General features: G+C 33.0%; 1 pseudogene; it reads left to right on the top strand.

Annotated features, from left to right (window-relative positions):
• Nucleotides 1-635: 635 nt before the first annotated feature.
• On the top strand, nucleotides 636-5207 carry LOC133174115 (uncharacterized; annotated as a pseudogene).
• Nucleotides 5208-6370: the final 1163 nt, after the last annotated feature.

Below are 6370 nucleotides of genomic sequence, written 5' to 3'. Positions count from 1 at the left end.
GTCCATATGATTACAGTCTCAGAAGTATGAATACAGAGTTTGTCTTTGTCCGATAATAATAACATATAAATAAGGAACAATCATAAACACAAGTATTTAAATATAAATACATGTAGTAAATTGAAAAGAAAAAAAAATTATTGAAATATTTGCTCAGATATTTATTCGACGGCTAACAATGTAATTTTCTACCTTGCATTTAAAAGCTTGTAGAGACTGAGAAAGCCTGATTTGTTGTGGTAGTTTATTCCACAGATGTACACCTGAGTACTGGAAAGAGGTCTTAAATATGTTTGTACGGAATTTTGGTAATCTAAGATGGTAGTTTGATTCAGATCGCAGATTATAAGAAGTTGAAGAGTGAAATTCAAATAACTCACAAAGATATTCAGGAGTCATACCATTGAATATTTTGAATAATAAAATGTATTTGTATAGATCAACTAGCTCGTAAACTGTCAGCCAGCCAAGTTTCTCAAACAATGGTTTAGAAGAAGAATCAGGACTTGCATCGAGAATAATCCTAGCGGCCCTTTTTTGTAATTTAAATATTCTTTCAATACTGTTTTGGGGTGCATTTCCCCAAACAGTCAAACAGTAATTAATTGAAGGTAGAATATATGCATTGTAGTACAATGTCCGCCAAAAACGAACATCTGCTGCGTAAGAAAAACGGATAATTTACCAAGCGAGGACATAGCAAAAAAGTACTTGGATTAAAAAAAGGTTTGTTAGCGCGCTTAGCCAAGAACAGGGGTGAACCTTTACCACCGATTCATTCGGAAGGTGACCGGAATAACATTGATCACACTGAATGTGAACAATTCATGCACTTAGATCATGATTATTTTGGTGTAGAGGAAGAGATGACTGTGTGTGATGATGGATATCCCTCTATAAACAACGGTAAAAGCTATGATTGGCGGGTGGGTAGACGTATTGTGGAATTGAGCGTTCTTGCAGATGGACTTTCCCAGATCTTGGAAATTAAGTGTGAAAGCTGTCAGCTAGTAAACGACGTTGCCACAGGAAGCCGTCATCGGACAGAAAAAAGGGGACTGGCATGGGATGCCAATACAAAACTAGCAGCAGATAAGATGGCCAGTGTAAAATAACATGATAATTTGTCGTTTAAAACTTCCAATATTGCATCATTTAGTTCAATAATACAATAGACAAAAGTGGATCATTTAGATTTGCTATTACATCAAATATTTCTATCCAATTTCATATTGTATTTATGGTTTTATAGTCTAACACATATATATTTTATGTGCAACATAGGTATGGTCAATGGAGGGTTTGGAGAAAGCCATGTTAACACTCTTCTGGCAATGCTCAATATTCCTGGAATATGTCATAAAAACTTAAAAGAGAGAGAAAGGGAAGTTGGAGAGAAGCTTGAGAGAAAGGCAACTGCATCATGTTCAAGAAATCTGGCAACTGAAGTAGCTTTGTAAGTATAAACATGGATCATTCATTTAGAAACACAAAGAATTGATATATGTACTGATAGTATTAGAGAAATTATGAGAACATAAACTATGACCCTTCATTCTGTCATATTTTATGAAAGCTTTTACTTATTTATATGCCCGACTTTCAACAAATTTCTTTTATTCAACTATCATTTTTGAAGCAAAACAGTTTGCACTATAGTTAGATGTCAGTACGGTATTATGACGTCAAAGTGGATATATTCATACTCCTCCATAGTAGCTCGAGAGAAAATGAACCTTTTTTAATTTGCAAAGTATCTTATGGAAAATATTTGAAAAAATGTAAATGTTTCTTGATACTATATTATATACAGTCTGCGATTATCTCATAGAATTTTGGTAGCACTGCATAGGAATACAGGAAATTACACACAATAATTTATCAGAATTTCCACTATTCATGTACTTTAGAATGTAGAGCACCCTTTGTGAGTGACCACTTGTTGCACATGCTATCTGTAAGTTTTACTGGCTATGACCATCATTTTTATGGTTTATTTCTTGTAGAACTGATTCTCAAGAGGATGGCATTGTTGTAAGTTTTGATGGAGCATGGCAAAAAAGAGGCACTGGCAGGTCTTATAATAGTCTGACTGGTGAGATGTGTTTTGACATTATTCTTTTACTGATAAGAGTAACAATTTATATTTTCTGTACAGTTGAAGGAACTTTCTAAAAATAACTGAAAATGTCTTTCAGGTCATGCCACTCTAATAGGAAAACAGGAAAATGTGTTGGTTATGCACTGAAGAGTAAGAAATGTCGTATCTGCAGTGCAGCTAAAGAGAAAAATGTAACACCAAGAAAGCATAACTGTAAGAAAAATTGGGAAGGTTCTGCTAAATCAATGGAACCAGCCATGGCCTGTGAAATGCTACAGAAAAAGTAAAATATGTTAATAATCAGAATGTTTTTCCAAAGTAATCTTTGAGATGATTCTGAATAAGCCTTATATCATTATTATTTTACAGGTATCCACATTAGTGATGGACAATGATAGCACTACGATAGCTAGAGTGAAGTCAACTGTAGACAAGAACATCAGAAAGCAGTGCGACAGTAATCACACAAGGAAAGGGTTCACGGCTTCCCTCATAGAACTGAGCAAGACCCACAAGCTACTGCGAAACACTAAAGTCCGCTCCCACATTGAAAGATGTTTCAGCTACAGTATTTCTCAAAACAAGGGCCAACCAGAGCAACTAGCCATTGGACTGAGCAGTATTATTCCTCATTTGTACGGTGTGTAATGAAGGTCAACTAGAATGTTTGCTGAGTGAGATATTAGGACTACTTTTAAAAGTCTGTTGAAAAACTTATTGCTATCTGGGTAATGGTTGTTATCATGATTATGTAATGATATGTATATATTGCAAATGAAGTATTATCTTGTGTAGGTGAGCATTCTTGTTGTGGAACCTGGTGCAGGGGTAATGAGGAGGGATATAAACACAAGGCACTGCCATATGGAAAACCACTTGATGACAAAGACCTTAGAGTGACCTTGCAGTCTCTGATGGAGAAATTCATATCAAGATCATCTGAATTGGCCAATATGGGGTCCACTCAGTCAAATGAAAGCTTTAACCACATGGCAGCTTCTAAAGCACCAAAGAGATTGTAAGTACATGACATACCTGTGCATACTATAATTAAAATAGTTCTTGAATTTAAGTTTGAAACTTACATGTCTGTGAGCAAATTGTTACATGTACTCACCCCCCATAGCATTAAATATTTATAAACAATAGCAATAAATATATAAGAGCAGTGTAGCTTATTTTGCAATACATCTGTAATGCAGGTTTTATGGTGGCTCAGAAAGCCTTGCCTCAAGGCTCTCTGCCACAGTTTGCCAAAAAAATAATGGTTTTGAATACATATCTGAGGTAGAATGTGTTACGTGCAGCCATTCATGATTTGATTTTTTTGATGTTATTTATCATGTTTATATTTGCCGAATTTTGGGCATTATTTTTGTTCAAAGTAATTTGAATATTGTTTTATGTCTGTTTACATTTTCTTTAATTGCACCTTATTTTTACTTTTTTACTTTTTTTTTAATTTGGGACTCTACCAACTAATATTTATAACATTAATTCTTTCTAATATATGTATTAAATAATAATATAAACTTAAAATTTTTAACCAGTGATATGTCTTGGAACTTAAAGAGAAGAATTTACTTTAAACTCCCGCAATTATTATAATTGTTTTCTCGTGTGTCAAATGTGCTGATATGTGTTTCAATGTTTAGTAATTTAGTAACTTTGATTTGTAGCTAAATAAGAGTTGCTCATTATCACCTGGTACATACACCATGAGACACATGAGACGCAAGGATGCTAAGCTGAAAAGAAAGTGCCTGAGAAATGCACAGCCAAGTGCCAAAAGAAGAAGACTGGAGCTAAAAGCTGAAAGGCAATCTAAGAATGCATCACAGTCTGTTCTTGAAGGTACATGTACATTTATTTAGTATGTACATTTATTTAGTATTGACTAATTTTTAGTGATTTCGTCATCTTTAATATATTTACTCATATGTTGATACAATCTAAAAACAAAATGATTTATTTTTCAAGGAGATACATATAAGCCAAGTATATGCTTAGAGGCTGAAGAAAACCTAGATATAGATGATATTCAACTGGATGCCCCTGTTGACAATCTGCATACACATCCATTGGTGTTCTTTGATTTGGAAACAGGAGGATTAGGTTTGTTCATACTTAAATTTCAGTACGTGTATAATTTATAGGTGTTTGTTAATCATATAATACTTTTAAAATCCCTCTTGTAATCATTACATTGAGTATGCCAATATCATAAGATCACACATTTGTTTCTTTCTATAGGAAGAACATCTGATATACTTCGAATTGCTGCAAAATGCAAAGAAAAGGAGTTCTCAGTGTATGCCTTGCCCACTCGCTCCATCAGCAAGGAAGCGTCTGAAGCAACCTCTTTGACCTTCGATGGAAACAACCTCTGCTACAAGGGAGAAGCAGTCGCTGCATTTCCTCCACCTGAAGCACTCACCAAGTTTCTTATATTTTTAGAGTCTTTTGACCTTCCAGTGTTAGTGGGACACAACATTCAAAACTTTGACATACCAATACTGCGACACCATTTGGGAAACTGTGATCTTCTTGAAAGATTTCGTAAGAATGTAACTGGATTTTTAGATACTCTAAAGATTTCCAAGAAATTATTGAAAGATATCCAGCTTCCAAACTACAAGCAAGAGACATTGGTTCAGAATCTATTAGGAGAGAAATATGAGGCTCATAATGCGATGGCAGATGTGACAGCATTAGAAAAGTTATATTACTCTAAGTTGTGTCTGTCAGAAAGTACAGTGTCTGAAAATGCTTTTTATTTATCATATTACACATGTAAAGAGACTTTAGAGCCATTGTTAAGAGGCAAAGTTGTGTCAGCTTTAATACTTCAAAAATTGGTTCTATGTGGACTTACTTTGTCAAAACTAAGACAAATTCATGCTAGAGACCCAGAAAATGGGATTTGATATATATTTTCAGAACCATTGAAAGAAAATCCTAAGAGTGTAAGAATAACAAAATCCTCAAAGATTATTCAAAAGGTTGTTGATTATCTTAGTATGTAAGCATACATACATTTTATGTATGGTACATATGTATATTGAACTGACATGTACATGTAGAAAGTGGGGAGAAAATGTAGTCATAAGTGGAATAGTAGAAATGTAATATATTTTCAATTTAGCATTATTTCTTGATTGAGTAATTGAAGTGTCAATTATATTTCAAGATTTATTGAGTTAACACATCACTGGATTTAAAGATAAGAGTAGAAAATATATTGTGGAAGTCATAGAGAGCCAATGTATTTTAATACTTTTTACCAGGTAACATAAATATTGGTTTGCAGTTTTAGAAAGGAAAAACTTTGATTTACATGTATACTAAATTTTATGAGGTTTTAACCATTATTGAAGAAGTTGTAGACATTTTAGAGACAGCACTACCATATTTTTCGAGATGAATTGGTAAGAAAAATATGTCTGTAAATGCCATAATATGTATACTGACAAGCCGAAATGGCTCCATATTGTTTAAAGACACAGTAATTTGATTAGTTTATGCAAATGTTTGCTTTAGATTTTGCATATTAATTAAATTTGAATGTGATGTTAAATATGACAGCAATCCTAGCTAGTATCGTACAAAAAACATACAGGGGAAGTCATACACAGACACCATATTTCAATATTTTTTACCAGGCAACACAATTATTTCTTTGCAATTGTGGAAATAATAACTTTGAATTAAATACATACCAATTTTTATAAAGTTTGAACCATTACTGAAGAAGTTATAGTCATTTTTGAAGACAATACGACATTTTTTGATGTAGAGGAAAATGAGTAAAAAATACACTGAAAAATGCTATGATATGCATACTGACAGGTTTAATGGCTCTATATTGTTTTAACAAATAAAATAAAGTATTTGTATTGTTTTATGCAAAGATTTGCTGTAGATTTTGCATATTAATATAGTTTTTATGTGATATTTGATTTAACAGCAATCCTCGCTAATATGTTATAAATAGTGTGCTTATCTAAACTGCCACAGAATAAAAAAAAGTTTGCAACTTATAAATATTTTTCTTTATTTTAATTCTTAAGATATTATTCTTTAAATTTAAACAACAATTACATGTATTTAACCATGAAAACTCGAAGGGAGGAGAAACCTTAAGCTAGAACGCTGAAATTTTCAGCGATGATAGAGGACATGTTGCCATTATGCACCTGGGTTTAGATATTTTTTTCAAGCGCCTAGTATAAAACGCTCGGTCAGTGTCGAATTTTAGGACATGAATCA

The sequence above is a fragment of the Saccostrea echinata genome, unplaced genomic scaffold, assembly GCF_033153115.1.
Source record: "Saccostrea echinata isolate AGI-Se365-2 ecotype Australia unplaced genomic scaffold, CSIRO_AGI_Sech_v1 ptg000057l, whole genome shotgun sequence".
NCBI lineage: Eukaryota > Metazoa > Mollusca > Bivalvia > Ostreida > Ostreidae > Saccostrea > Saccostrea echinata.
This window is presented reverse-complemented; position numbering and strand designations above follow the sequence as displayed.